Source organism: Pelophylax lessonae, assembly GCF_965119305.1.
Source record: "Pelophylax lessonae genome assembly, chromosome: 4".
NCBI classification, from domain to species: Eukaryota; Metazoa; Chordata; class Amphibia; order Anura; family Ranidae; genus Pelophylax; species Pelophylax lessonae.
In genome coordinates this window covers 73635209-73651929 of record NC_138771.1, presented here as the reverse complement: position 1 = coordinate 73651929, position 16721 = coordinate 73635209, and the positions used below count along the sequence as shown (strand labels likewise).

Here is a 16721-nt window from a genome sequence, read left to right as displayed (position 1 = left end):
ATGTAGATCGATCGACAATCACAACGCCGCCACCACGGGACCTGAAAAAAAAAATGCCTCCGCCCACCGCAAAGACAAACTGCCCAATGGCTGGCTTGCCGTTTGACAGTTCTTATATTAGCTAAGAGCGAGGCCACCTGGCTGCAACACCTGGTGGCACCACCCCCCTTGTGACATCACCAACCAGTGCATGCTGGGTCGATGACATAACTGGGGGGCGGTGCCACCTGTTGATGTCACCGGGTGGCCCCGTCCTAACCGAAGAACTGTCATATTTGATGATGTCAGTTGATGTCACCTGGTGGCACCGCCCCCCCTTGTGACCTCACCAATACTTGCTGGGTCAATGACATCACAGGGGGGCGGTGCCACCAGGTGATGTCGCCAGGTGGCCCCGCCCTTACCTATATAAGAACTGTCAAACGGCAAGCCAGACATTCGGTGGTTTGCCTTTGCGGTGGATGGAGCAATTTTGTTGTATTTTTTAGGTCAGGTGGTGGCGTCGTTAATGACGATGGATCTACATTGAAGGACAGCGTTGTTTTCTTTTTAATAAAGAAATTGTAAAAAAAAAAACATGTCTACTGTTTTTTTTTTTATTTTGACACTTTTTTGGTGAATGAGTAGGGGTACCCTACTCATTCCCATGGGAGGGGGAGGGAATAGGACCTGGGGGCCCCCTTGTTAAAAGGGGGCTGCCAGATTTCGATAAGCCCCTTGCCCACAGACCCCCACAAACACAGCCCAAGGTTGTGTGTAAGAGGCCCTTGTAGGAGGATGCATGCTTGGATAAGGGTCTGGTAAGTACTGGGGGGACCCCACACCGTTTCCTTCTTTCCTTTTTAAATAGCTGGGTGCCAGCACTTGCAAATCAATTTAAATGTGATTTAAATATTTTTTTTAGTTGATAAATGTCTGTTTTGCTGCAGCAGGTTCTATACATGGTACAGATGCTCCACTTTACAGGCACTTTTTCATTTTTATTGTTGCACTTTAAGCATCATTAAAATCACTGCTCCTGTGAAAAAATGTTGCATTGATACTTGTCCCCCAGGGTAGTACCCAGCCCCCATACCCTTTTTATGGCCAATTACTTGCATATAAGCCTTCATAATGGGGACTTTTGATTTCTTATGTTCGCACCCCATAGCCTTTAATGGGTTTGTGGCAGAATTCCCGAACGGGGGTGTTCAGCCCATCTCTATTTGTGTCATTGTTACCATATAGGAGATCTTGGCGAGGACCGGCCATCTTTTCCAGCTCCTCCTGGGTTAGACTTTGGTTTTGGAGGCGGTCCAGACGGGCTTTGGGGAGGGTCTTCAGCGGTGGTCTTGGTGAAGGGTTGGATGTTCCTGGTAGGTGACACAAAGAGTCAATGGGCAGAACCTGTTCCTGGTGCAGCACCATGGCGTCCCACCATTCCTTTACCATGTTCCTTTTCATTTGGGCTCCCAGGGGCCCCAGGCCGTGACGTCCTCCTAGAACAGAGGCCAGAGTCATCTTCTCCCCCAACAGGAAGAACGTTCGACGGCACAACTCCAGAAGACCATCGCTCTCCCGCCGTCCGGCCGCCAGCCTTCTGCACTGCAGTAATAGAGACGCTGGAAATGTCTTCCTTGTCCGCCCGACCTGGACTAGTCCCACCGCACACCAAGACATGGCGGATCGTGGTCACCTGACACAATATGGCCTCCGCCGGGGGATGGTACATAGCTCTGTGAGAATAGTACAGAAAGATAATGTGAGAATGACATTGTTCATGGCAGCCAATCAGCAGTCAGGAAAAGAAAAACGCTGCCAGGTGAGATCTAAACTTTACTGCAGATCCTTGCCTGCTCCTGTTCTGTAGATACAGAGGTAAGCCATTCACACATGCAGAAATCATTAAAAAATAGCACTAATTGGCAGCTCGTGTCTTCATAGGAGGCGCTGTCAGTGCGCTACACCTAAGAACAACGCAGGGGATGCCACATTCCAGGAAACATCCCTATTATACAGGCAGATTACAGGAGCAGGGGCTGGAGGAGATGTAAGGGAGGCCGGTCTATAATCTGAGTACTATTGCCATGGCTGGAAATGAGGGATACAATGGGGACAGGTTAAAAGATTGTACATAGAGCCGATATGGGGAGGTGACATACACACTGATACAATGTATTATATATAGGAGGACATGGAGACGGTATAGGGGGTGACATACAATGTAGGTATATACAGTATTTATATACACACACACAGTATATATAGGGGTGACATACAATGAAGTTATATATATATGGGGGTGACATACAATGAAGTTTTATATATATATATATATATATATATATATATATATATATATATATATATGGGGGTGACATACAATGTAGTTTTATATATATATATATATATATATATATATATATATATATATATATATTTGGGGGTGACATACATTAAAGTTATATATATATATATATATATATATATATATATATATATAGAGGTGACATACAATGAAGTTACATATATATGGGGGTGACATACAATGAAGTTATATATATATATATATATATATGGGGGTGACATACAATGAAGTTATATATATATATATATGGGGGTGACATACAATGAAGTTACATATATATGGGGGTGACATACAATGAAGTTATATATATATATATATATATATATATATATATATATATATATATATATATGGGGGTGACATACAATGAAGTTATATATATATATGGGGTGACATACAATGAAGTTATATATATATATGGGGGTGACATACAATGAAGTTATATATATATATATATATATATATATATATATGGGGGTGACATACAATGACGTTATATATATATATATATATATATATATATATATATATATGGGGGGTGACATACAATGAAATTATATATATATATATGGGGGTGACATACAATGAAGTTTTATATATATATATATATATATATATATATGGGGGTGACATACAATGAAGTTATAAATATATGGGGGTGATATACAACACACAGATCGAATTTGTCACCAACCTACAACAATGTACTTCCTCCACGTGCCACCGCCCCGCACAGCACGCTAGAGGGCGCCCGCCTCCTTCCCTGCCCACTAGGGGCGTGTCCTGCGTAAGTGACCGTGCTCGTTTCATGACTCAGCAATAGGGGCGTGCCTTTCGTCTAACACATCGCTACCCAGTGGTAGAGGCGTGCCTTGCGTTTCAAAGCCCAGTCTGGAGGCGTGCCTTGTGGGCCAAAGCTCAGTCGGGGGGCGTGCCTTGAGGGCCAAAGCTATGTATGGAGGCGTGTCTTGCGTTCCAAAGCTTGGCCTGGGGGCGTGCCATGCGTCCCTCCTTCCTCCTTATTATGGTCTGTTCTATATATAGCTGTTTATAAAAAGCACTGGTGGGTTTAACCAATCATTTTTTTGTATAATTCCCCTTCAACCACTTCTGGACGGGAAGGATTTACCCCCCTTAATGACCCGGCCATTTTTTGCAATTCGACACTGTGTTAATTTAACCACTTAAACCCCGGAAGATTTTACCCCCTTCCTGACCAGGGCTTATTTTGCGATTCGGCACTGCATGACTTTAATGGACAATTGCGCGGACGTGCGACGATGTACTTAAACGAATTTGGCGTCCTTTTTTTCCCACAAACAGAGCTTTCTTTTGGTGGTATTTGATCACCTGTGCGATTTTTTGATCATGCGCTATAAACAAAAAAACAGCGACAATTTTGCAAAAATAACAATATTTTTCACATTTTTTATATGAAATTCCCCCCCAAAAAATGTAAAAATCTAAATTTTTTAACATTTTAGGCCAATTTGTTTTCTGCTACATATGTTTGTTAAAAAAAAAACGCAAAAAGCGTACTTTGATTGGTTTGCGCAAAATTTATTGCGTTTACTAACTAAGGGAAAGATTTTTATCATTTTTATTGTTTTTTTTTTTTAACAAGTAATGGCGGCGATCTGCGATTTTTTTTGCGGGACTGCGACATTGCGGCGGACAGATCAGACCCTTGACTGACATTTTTGACACTTTTGGGGGTACCAGTGACATTACTACAGTAATCCGTGCTATACATATGCACTGTTACTGTAAAATGACACTGGCAGGGAAGGGGTTAACTTTATTGGAGCGGGAAGGGTCAAGTGTGTCCCTAGGGGCGTGTTTCTTACTGTGATTGGATGTGGCTGTGTGTGTAACAGCACAGATCAACGGTCCTACATAGCAGGACCGAGTGATCTGTGCTTTTACACAGGGGAGAGTGACAGGCGACTTTCTCCATCTCTACCCGATGATCGCAAGTGACCGGCGGACATCGGGTCCGCCAGTCACATGCGCCGGCTACTTCGGGTACGAGCGGGGAAGGGAGCGCGCCTCCGGCGGCGCGCGCTCGCCCCCTATTCGCTCCCAGGCTAGTGACATACCGGTACGTCACTTTGCCTGTGAGGGGCTGACCGCCGCCGTATATAGTCGGGCAGCGGACGGCAAGTTGTTAATGGAAAATTGCACGGTCGTACGACGCTGTACCCAAATATAATTGACGGCCTTTTTTTCCCACAAATAGAGCTTTCTTTTGGAGGTATTTTATCACCTCTGCGATTTTTATTTTTTGTGCTTTAAACAAAAAAAACGACAATTCTGAAAAAAAATAAAATATATATATATATATATACCGTATTTTTTTTTTTCACTTTCTGCTACATAACATTCCCAATAATAAAAAAAAAAATGTAAAATCAAATTTTTTTCATAATTTTAGGCCAATTTGTATTCTGCTACATATTATTTGTAAAAAAAATAAAAAAAAAAACAGAATAAGCGTATTTTGATTGGTTTGTGCAAAAGTTAATCGCGTCTACAAACTACGGGAAAGATTCATGCCATTATTTTTTTTTTTTTTTAACTAGTAATGGCGGCGATCTGCGATTTTTTGCGGGACTGCGACATTGCGGCGGACAGGTCGGACCCCTAACTGACATTTTTGACACTTTTGAGGATACCAATGACATTACTACAGTAATCAGTGCTAAAAATATGCACTGTAATAATGACACTGGCAGGGAAAGGGTTAACCCAGGGGCCATTAAGGGGTTAACCACTTACAGATATACTGTGGCAGGCTGGCTCGACTGCAAGAACCGACGTTTGAGTACGTCGGTTCGCAGGAACGTGCTTTCCCCATTAGGAAGCGGGGGTGCCAAATCCAAATCACAGGACCGGCACCCGCGATCGATCCCCGCTGAGAGAGAAGGACGGTCGGATGTTGTAAACACAGCTGACCGTTCTTCTCTCTGGAATGATCACAGAGCTGTGTTGATTCCAGAAGTCCCTCCCCTGTACAGTTAGAAAACACTCCCCTAGGCTCACATTTAACCCTTTGGTCACCCCTAGGGAGGAGGACCAGAGCGACGTCATGACGTGACTTCCAGTCCAGGCTGTAAGTAAATACATTTTTTTTCCTTTAAAGCGAAAAAATAATTTTTTTGTTATCATTTGCTTTTAACCCCCTCCTTTCCAATCCTATTCTGACACTTCGCTCCTGCATGTAAAAATCTACTTCTTGTACTAGAAAATTACTAGCAAAAATTATTAGCAGAGACCCTACAGAATAAAATGATGGGTGTTGCAATTTTTGTTGTCACACGGTATTTGCGCAGCGGTTTTTTGGAAAAAAAAAAACACTTTCAAGAATAAAAAAAAAAATAAAACCGCAAAGTTAGCCCAATTATTTGCATACTGTGAAAGATAATGTTACACCGAGTAAAAAGATACTTAACAATTCCCGCTTTAAAATTGTGTCTGCCTGTGAAATGGCGGCAAACCACGGACCTTAAAATTCTCCATAGGCGATGCTTTAAATACCTTTACAGGTTACCAGTTTAGAGTGGCACAGGAGGTCTGGTGATAGAATTATCGCATCGCTTTGACGTTCGCGACAATACCTCAGATGTGCGGTGCGATCACCGTTTATATATATGTGCGGGTGTAACGTATCCATTCCATTTCCATAAGCAGAGTGGGACGGGGGCGCTTTAATTATTTTTTTATAATTTATTATTTATTTTATTTAAAAAAAATATATATACCATTTTTTTATTTTATTTTTTGGTAATAACTTTATTTGTATCACAAGGGATGAACAGCATCTCTTGTGACAGCATGGGCCATGACATGTCCTGTCCTCTTTATGGAGAGACTTGGGATCCATTAGACCCCAAATCTCTCCTCTGGCCCCCCCCCCCATGCAGCCAATCAGACTGAGATCGGTCCAATCGGCTGCTTCTCTGGTCACTGATGGACAGGTAAACAAAGGGGGCGGAGCCGGGAAATGATGAATACTCGTCGCTCCCTGTTTCCAGGGTTACATAGAGAGGGGGACAACGTCAGTTCCTCTCTCTCTGTACAGGGCAGCCATCGCCGCCGGCCGCATCACTCCCGGCCTCTTCTATGGGACTGGAGAGACGGGGGAGGGGGGTGGAACCTCCTTCAGCAACCCGCAGAAGTGATCGATGATCGAGTAGCTAATTGGCCCCTCAGATCACTTCTGCTTTGTAGAGAATTTTCTGGCTGCAAACAATGATACGGAGATGATGCCTGTAGGTGCCCCCACCATCCTGGTATTACCAGTGACACCCGAGGACGTACGGGGCGTACATTTGGGGGAAGTGGTTAAAGGTAAAGAAGAGATTTGGGGTCTTTCAGACCCTACATCTCTCCAAAAAGAGGACCGGTCATCCTTATCCTTATATGGCCCATGGAGCACCCGTGGGGCGGCCCCTGTGGACCACACCAGGCCGCGCACCATAACCCCCCCTCCCCAGGACCTTAGCAGGACAGGAGACAGGAAACAGGGGACAGGACAGAGGACAGGCAGGATCTCCCCCGCTCACTCACCCTGCCTGGATATCTGCAGCAGCAGGCAGCGGCTTCGGCTTCTTCCTCCTGTTTTCTGCGTCTCATCCCTCCTCCCCAATGCCCAATTCCATGGCTTCTCATTTTGGCCAATCTGAAAACGGGTCTCAAGTTCCGCTTCCTGATTGGCAAGGAGGAGGAGGATCCGTGTGACAATAGCGAATTTTCATTTGCTATTGTCACACAACTGGGTGGGCTCAGGGCGCAGTGTTCTGCGCCCTGAGCCCACCCTTTTTTTAGCCTATTAGAGCCTCTGGCTCTAATCACATGGCTAAAAAAAAAAAAAGAGCCACATTGAAGTCCATGCATCCGGCGCCCGCATGTAGATTAGGGGGTCGGAAGCATCGCCACTGCTTATATTCTATTACCAGGGATGTCTACATGCCTTGTAATAGGAATAAAAGTGACAAAAATGAAAGGAACCGTGTAAAATAAAGAATAAAATAAATAAGAAAAAAAAACACCTTTAGTGCCCCAATCCCTCAGTGCTCGCACGCAGAGGAGAACGCATATGCACCTCGCGCCCTCATATGTAAACGGTATTCGAACCCCACATGTGAGGAATTGCTGCGAACAATAAAAAAAGTGACCCGGAACACGCCATGCACTACTTTGCCATGTTTGTCGCACATAGGGTGGCCCAATGAAATCAATAGACTGCTCTGTGCTTGTTGGGTAAAAAAAACAAAAAACACTTTAAAAAATGGGCATTTACCATCTAGGTGTATGTCAGAGGTGTGACTGGGCGGGGCCTTCCTCACTTCACAAACTATGGAATGCTTTGAAGGCAGAAATTAGCAATTAGCACATTGGAAAAATGAAAATACATAAATAAATTTCCAACAGTGAAAGGGTTAAAATGACTGAGTGCTCTCCCCTCCCCCTCTCTGAAAGTAGCAGTTGCTCGTGTCTGCAGACACTACACCCCCGCTGAGCCCCATGTGTAATATTCTGCACCCTTTTTCAGACTCCCCCCACATACAAGTTAAAAGGTAAAATAGAACTAAAGACACATTTTTCCCCAAGGGAGGGATAGAACCCCTGTCAGGTTTTCTTTGCCATCTGTGTCCCGTTGGGGAGATTTCCCTTCACTTCCTGTCCCATAGACAAAAACGGAAGTTAGAGAAATCCTCCCATGTGACATAATCCCAGGGTGTCACCAGAACTAGTGTCCCCATTGGAAGATTTCCCTCTAATTCTGCTTCTGGTGACAACCCAAATATTGGAATTTTCTTTCACTTTTGGTGGTAATGGTAAACATAAAACACAAAGAGGGTGAATATCCCTAAAGGGGGCGCACACAGCGATAAAAACCTAACAGGTGTTCTAATCCCTCTCCACTCCATCCAAAACTAAAAAAATTTTCCTTTATTTATATTTTAACATATGGCCAAGAAATGGGAAAAAAAAAAAAAAAAACAGATTTGGCAGTGAAAGGGTTAATAAATGAAAGGGGGAACATTGGATTTACAGTTAAAGTTTTTAAAAAAATTAAATATATAGTTTAGTCGTGAAAGGGTTAAAACCTGAAAAGGGGGGGGGGGGATAGTTTGGCAGTTAAAGGGTTAAAAAGTGGAAAAATAATTGTTTTTTAAGAATGCTGAAATAAATGGGAAGATTTGATCTCTGGGAGGATTTATAAGACTCCATTCACCGTCTTATCATAGGAATACAGATCTTTATTTCAGCCATGGGACTGTAAGGGTTAAATGTCAGTGAAAATAACGGTCACTTCCAGAAAAACATGTTATTACAGAAGCCGTATCCCTATTAGATCCGTATACTGAGCCTACAGCCTGAATTCACACAGCTCGCAAACAAGGACGAGGCTCCTTTAAGAAAAATCGTCAGTTATTTTTTTTTGCTGAGTCATCGTGAGATTTTAAAAAAAGTCACATGACCAGTGGGAGGAGCCATAGCCTATATAAGGAGCCGCAGGAGCGGGAAATCACTGAGACAAGTGTTGACGCTGACCAGTGAAGACCTGTCTTTATCTCTGCTGAGATATTTCTTGCGATTTCATTGGATTTGATTTCATTTGATTTCAATTTCATTGCGATTTCATCGTTGTACGTTTAAAGCGTGTTTTTATTATTCTTAATAATGAACCAATTTAAATGTAAACAGCTTTTTTCTCTGAAAAACACCAAAGAGAAAACCCCCATAGGAAGAGCAGCTATGGAAGAAGGTATCAGTGACCATCCTGCAGATACCCCAACCAAGAAGCCCCCCAAAATGAAGAGGGCTCGGGCTTTTGTGCGCGGCTGCGCCAGAGCCGTTCTCAGATGTATTGGTCTCGGCCGTAAAGCCAATGGACCTCCCCGAAATACCGACACTGGGATTGGTAAGTGTTGTGGATATTAATAGATACAAAATAACCGACACCCTTTCATTGGATCCTTCCACCCCATTGATGACAGGTCACCCCTCCCCCCATATGTACACATGTATAGGGATTGTGAGGGATATAGGGATCGATAGATAGGATTATAGGGATCAAGAGAAACAAACTGTAAATCTTGGAGCTGTATACAGGGGGCTAAGTCTCCCCTCCCCCCCAACTCTCTCTCCTCACCTGTTAGCTGCCAACCGATTTTTTCTTTCTTTTTAAACTGCCAGTGTGAAGGAGAGCGGCATGGTACCCGGGATCTGCTAATCTCAGTGCAATGCTTTACAGGATCCTAAAACAAAAAAGTAAATGTACGATTTCTTACCTGCTAAAAAATTGCCATTTATTATTCTTAGCTAAAAGGTGAAATAATCCTTTATGGTCGGCTCAGATGAAGTGTTAGCTCTCCATTTATTTTCAATGTACACAAAATCAGACACAATGGAAGAGTTTTATTTTATTTTTTAAATAATTGTGCTGAGGTTTATACAGTATCTCACAAAAGTAAGTACACCCTCACATTTGTGTAAATATTTTATTCTATCTTTTCATGTGACAACACTGAAGAAATGACACTTTGCTACAATGTAAAGTAGTGAATGTACAGCTTGTATAACAGTGTAAATTTGCTTTCCCTTCAAAATAACTCAACACACAGCCATTAATGTCTAAACAACTGGCAATAAAAGTCAGTACACCCCTAACTGAATATGTCCAAATTGGGCCCAATTCGCCATTTTCCCTCCCCCGGTGTCATGTGACTCGTTAGTGATACACGGTCTCAGGTGAGAATGGGGAGCAGGTGTGTTAAATTTGGTGTTATCGCTCTCACTCTCTCATACTGGTCACTGGAAGTTCAACATGGCACCTCATGGCAAAAAACTCTCTAAGGATCTGAAAAAAAGAATTGTTGCTCTACATAAAGATGGCCTAGGCCAGGGGTAATGAATTAACATTCAAGGAGGTCCGGCCGCTAAAATTTGCTTTGGGCCGAGGTCCGAATCTCAAGTCTGTGCTATGACTCAGAGAGACGGGCAAAACAAAACGTGTCCATCAGCAATGCTCTTAACATAAAATATGCCCATTCGAGTCCCTTTAACATAAATTGTGCCCATCAGCATGACCCTTAACATAACATTTTTTTGTTTGTTTAGCAAAAAAATAAAACCCCAGTAGGGATTAAATACCACCAAAAGAAAGCTCTATTTTTATGAAAAGAAATGATAAAAATATCATATGGGTACAGTGTAGCATGACCGCGCAATTGTCATTCAAAAAGTGACAGAGTTGAAAGCTGAAAATTGGCCTGGGCAGGAAGGGGGTTTAGGTGCCTAGTAAGTAAGTAAGTAAGGGGTTAATGAAAGCTGCATAACATGAAATTAGCATTAAAGCTTATATGAGATCTAATTTAACCACTTGCCACCTGCAATACGTATATATCCGTTGGAATCTGCAAGTGGTTTCCCGGGATTATAGCTGAAAATATCCCCCATAACCCCAGTACCCAGCTTTCTCATGAAACCGCTCCAAGCGGCTCATGAAACACTCGTCGGTGTTTCCCGGGCTTACCGTTTCCGCCAGTTCACCTGAGAAAGGATCTGGCGTTGCGGCCAGCTGCTCCCATAAACCATCAAAGAGTTAGTACTCTTTCATCCACTCTATGACCTTGGAGGACCAGAGCGACGTCATGACGTGACTTCCAGTCCAGGCTGGAAGTAAACATTATTATTTTTTTGAAAGCATTTGCTTTTAACCCCCTCCTTCCCAAACCTATTCTGACACTTCGCTCCTACATGTAAAAACTATTTTTTTTTTTTTTTGCTAGAAAATGACTTAGAACCCCAAAAAATTATATATATTTTTTTTCAGCAGAGACCCTATAGAATAAAATGGTGTGTGTTGCGATTTTTTTATGTCACACGGTATTTGCTCAGCGTTTTTTTTAAACACAATTTTTTTAGGAAAAAAACACTTTCAAGTATAAAAAAACAACAAACCAGTAAACTTAGCCCAATCTTTTTGTATACTGTGAAAGATAATGTTACGCAGAGTAAAAAGATACCTAACATGTCAGGCTTTAAAATTGCGTCTGCCCGTGGAATGGCAGCAAACTACATTGCTTTAAACTCTCCATAGGCGATGCTTTAAATGCCTTTACTGGTTACCAGTTTAGAGTTGCACAGGAGGTCTGGTGATAGAATTATCGCATCACTTTGACGTTCAACAATACCCCACATGTGCGGTGCGATCAACGTTTACATATGTGTGCGGGAGTAACGTATCCATTTCCATTTGCACGTAAGCACAGTGGGACGGGGCGCTTTATTTATTTTTTTATTATTTATTTTTTAAAAAAAAACAATTTTTTACCCTTTTCTTTATTTTATATTTTGGTAATAACTTTATTGTATCCCAAGGGATGATCAGCATCTCTTGTGACAGCATGGGCTGTGACAAGTCCTCTTTATGGAGAGATTTGGGGTCTATTAGACCCCAAATCTCTCCTCTGGTCCCCCATGCAGCAGATCAGACTGAGATCGGTCCGATCGGCTGCTTTTCTGGTCACTGATGGACAGGTGAACAAAGGGGTCAAAGCCGGGAAATGATGAATACTCGTCGCTCCCGGTTTGCAGAGTTAGAGAGGAGAACGATGGCAGTTCCTCTCTCTCTGTACAGGGCAACCATCGCCCCCGGCCGCACCACTCCCGGCCTCCACAAAGGGACTGGAGTGGTGGGGGCGGGGGCAGGGAAGGGACCGCCTTCCGGAACCCGCAGAAGTGATCCAGTGGCTAATTGGCCCCTCAGATGACTTCTGCTTTGTACAGAATTCGCTGGCTGCAAACAATGATACGGAGATGATGCCTGTAGGTGCCCCCACCATCCCGGTATTACCACTGACACCCAAGGACGTACGGGGCGTACATTTGGAGGAAGTGGTTAAAGGTAAAGAAGAGATTTGGGGTCTTTTTGACCCTACATCCCTCCAAAAAGAGGACCGGTCATCCTTATCCTTATATTCTTTTACAAGGGACGTCTACATTCCTTGTAATAGGAATAAAAGTGACAGAAATGAAAGGGACCGTGTAAAATAAAGAATAAAATAAATAGGAAAAAAAAAAACGTTTAATGCCCCGATCCCTCAGTGCTCGCATGCAGAAGAGAACGCATATTCAAGTCGCGCACATATATGTAAACGGTATTCGAACCCCACATGTGAGGAATCGCTGCGAACAATAAAAAAACGTGACCCGGAACACGCCATGCGCTACATTGCCATGTTTGTCGCACATAGGGCGGCCCAATGAAACGAATAGACTGCTCTATGCTTGTTGGGTAAAAAAAAGAAAACGCTTGAAAAAAATGGGCTTTTCCCATCCAGATGTATGTCAGAGGTGTGAATGGGCGGGGCCTTCATCACTTCACAAACTATGGAATGTTTTGAGGGTAGAAATGAGCAATTAGCACACTGGAAAAAAAAAATGGAAAATGGAAAAATGTACATAAAAATGTCCAGCAGAGAAAGGCTTAAAATGACCCTCAAAATAACTATTTGAGCTCTCTCCCCTCCCCCTCTCTGAAAGTAGCAGTTGCTCGTGTCTGCAGACACTCCACCCCCGCTGAGCCCCATGTGTAATATGCTGCACCCTCTTTCAGACTCCCCATCACCCCCCCCCCCCCACATACAACTTAAATGTTAAAATAGAACTAAATACATTTTTCCCCCATTTAGAATAGAGTAAGGGAGGTATAGAACCTCTGTCAGGATTTCTTTGCCATCTGTGTCCCCATTGGGGAGATTTCCCTTCACTTCCTGTCCCAAAGCAAAAAACAAAAGTTAGAAAAATCCCCCAAAGTGACATAATCCCAGGGTGTCACCAGAACTAGTGTCCCCATTGGAAGATTTCCCCTCTAATTCTGCTTCTGGTGACAACCCAAATATTGGAATTTTCTTTCACTTTTGGTGGTAATGGTAAACATGAAACACAAAGAGAGTGGATATCCAAAAAGGGGGCGCACACAGCGATAAAAACCTAACAGGTGTTCTAATCCCTCTCCACTCCATCCAAAACTAAAAATAAAAATGTTTTCCTTTATTTATATTTTAACATATGGGCAAGAAATGAGAAAAAAAAAAAAAGGTTTGGCAGTGAAAGGGTTAAAGTGTGTGTGTGTGGAGGGGGTTATTTGGTTTGGCAGTGAAAGGGTTAATAAATGAAAAGGGGGGGATATTGGTTTTAATGTTAAATTGTTAAAAACAATGAAATATATAATTTGGTAGTGAAAGGGTTAAAAGCTGAAAGGGAAAAAAATGGTTTGGCAGGTAAAGGGTTAAAAAGTGGAAAAATAATTGTTTTGTAAGAATGATGAAATAAATGGGAAGATTTGATCTCTGGGAGGATTTATAAGACTCCATTCACCGTCTTATCATAGGAATACAGATCTTTATTTCAGCCATGGGACTGTAAGGGTTAAATGTCAGTGAAAATAACGGTCACTTCCAGAAAAACATGTTATTACAGGAGCCGTATCCCTATTAGATCCGTATACTGAGCCTACAGCCTGAATTCACACAGCTCGCAAACAAGGACGAGGCTCCTTTAAGAAAAATCGTCAGTTATTTTTTTTTTTGCTGAGTCATCGTGAGATTAAAAAAAGTCACATACTAATGGAATATGAGGGATTATGACCCTCCTGAGGGGGTATTGGATTGACACGGATGGTAAATTGTTTGCACTGAGGGGGGCACATTGGAACTAGTATAATTTAATATATCACCTAAGTAAAATATGTCCCGAATTCCCTTCCTCCTACCCCCTTCTCCTCCTCCCCGGCCCTTCCTCGTGTTTGCCCCCTATTTTTCTCTCCTTCTCTATGACTATCCCTTAATGTCAGAGAAGGTTAAACTTCGCAACGAGCAGACTGATACTTAAAGTATCAAGTCTGAATACCATACCAAACTGGGAAATGATTTAGGTTCCCAGATAAGTTCCCCCCCCCCCTAAATTATAGGAGGGGGGCACAATTTTTTGGGGAGAGGATGGGAAACATTTATACTGACTTAGACTGGTTGCCTTATGGCAGTAGTGTATATGAGAGAAGGAATGGAGGAGAAGAGGTGATGACGATCCTCTGTAACATAAACTAGAAGATAAAAGTTGAATAAACATCTTTTGTGGGTAGAGAGAAGGTGGTCAAGGTCTCCTATGACTAAATGAATTTCTGGGTTGGATGGATCTGTGAGCAGTACAAGGATGGTTTTGGTAGAATAAATGAGATATGACATAAATTGGCATGATACCAGTTGTGGTATCTTCCCCCCCCCCTTTTTTTTTCCTTCTTTTTTTTTTTTTTTTTTCCTTTTCTTTTTTTCTATTATTCTTTTGTCCTTATTTTGTATTTAATTTTTTCTCTCTTTTTCTTGGTTGTATTCTATATACTTTTTAAATATTTTGGAAAAATGTTTAAGAGACACGGGAGAGTACCGCTGTTTTTCACGATATGGCTAATATAAGTTCTATAATTTTGATTATACCTGTTGAGATGGTGATTAATACACAATGGACTATGATTGAAATAATTATATGTCAATATTTGAGCCATGTAATTTGGACTTGGAATGTGATGTTGGAATATCTTCTTTGTCTCTTTTGTATAAATAAATAAATTTAAAAAAAAAAAAAAAAAAAAAAAAAAAAAAAGTCACATGACCAGTGGGAGGAGCCATAGCCTATATAAGGAGCCGCAGGAGCGGGAAATCACTGAGACAAGTGTTGACGCTGACCAGTGAAGACCTGTCTTTATCTCTGCTGAGATATTTCTTGCGATTTCATTGGATTTGATTTCATTTGAATTCAATTTCATTGCGATTTCATTGTTGTACGTTTAAAGCGTGTTTCATTATTCTTAATAATGAACCAATTTAAATGTAAACAGCTTTTTTCTCTGAAAAACACCAAAGAGAAACCCCCCATAGGAAGAGCAGCTATGGAAGAAGGTATCAGTGACCATCCTGCAGATACCCCAACCAAGAAGCCCCCCAAAATGAAGAGGGCTCGGGCTTTTGTGCGCGGCTGCGCCAGAGCCGTTCTCAGATGTATTGGTCTCGGCCGTAAAGCCAATGGACCTCCCCGAAATACCGACACTGGGATTGGTAAGTGTTGTGGATATTAATAGATATAAAATAACCGACACCCTTTCATTGGATCCTTCCACCCCATTGATGACAGGTCACCCCTCCCCCCATATGTACACATGTATAGGGATTGTGAGGGATATAGGGATCGATAGATAGGATTATAGGGATCAAGAGAAACAAACTGTAAATCTTGGAGCTGTATACAGGGGGCTAAGTCTCCCCTCCCCCCAACTCTCTCTCCTCACCTGTTAGCTGCCAACCGATTTTTTTTTTTTTTTAACTGCCAGTGTGAAGGAGAGCGGCATGGTACCCGGGATCTGCTAATCTCAGTGCAATGCTTTACAGGATCCTAAAACAAAAAAGTAAATGTACGATTTCTTACCTGCTAAAAAATTGCCATTTATTATTCTTAGCTAAAAGGTGAAATAATCCTTTATGGTCGGCTCAGATGAAGTGTTAGCTCTCCATTTATTTTCAATGTACACAAAATCAGACACAATGGAAGAGTTTTATTTTTATTTTTTAAATAATTGTGCTGAGGTTTATACAGTATCTCACAAAAGTAAGTACACCCCTCACATTTGTGTAAATATTTTATTCTATCTTTTCATGTGACAACACTGAAGAAATGACACTTTGCTACAATGTAAAGTAGTGAGTGTACAGCTTGTATAACAGTGTAAATTTGCTGTCCCCTCAAAATAACTCAACACACATTAATGTCTAAACCACTGGCAACAAAAGTCAGTACACCCCTAAGTGAAAATGTCCAAATTGGGCCCAATTAGCCATTTTCCCTCCCCGGTATCATGTGACTCGTTAGTTATACTCAGGTGTGAATGGGGAGCAGGTGTGTTAAATTTGGTGTTATCGCTCTCACTCACTCATACTGGTCACTGGAAGTTCAACATGGCACCTCATGGCAAAGAACTCTCTGAGGATCTGAAAAAAAGAATTGTTGCTCTACATAAAGATGGCCTAGGCCAGGGGTAATGAATTAACATTCAAGGAGGTCCGGCCGCTAAAATTTTCTTTGGGCCAAGATCCGAATCTCAAGTCTGTGCTAAAACAAAACGTGTCCATCAGCGTGACCCTTAACATAAAATGTGCCCATCACCATGACCCTTAGCATTAATTATGCCCATCAGTGTAACCGTTAGCATAAAATTTGCCCATCAGCGTGACCCTTAACATAAAATAGGCGCACGCTGATGGGCACATTTTATGTTAGGGGGCACTCTGTTGGGCAAAACAAAACATGT

General features: G+C 42.1%; 1 pseudogene across 1 annotated transcript in view; it reads right to left on the bottom strand.

Annotated features, from left to right (window-relative positions):
* LOC309552515 overlaps positions 1-16721 on the bottom strand; it is a 78247-nt pseudogene that overhangs the window by 25226 nt on the left and 36300 nt on the right. Inside the window, exon 2 of the transcript in view lies at positions 1221-1715. The product of the transcript in view is annotated as an uncharacterized misc_RNA (transcript). The remainder of the gene's footprint in view (positions 1-1220; positions 1716-16721) is intronic.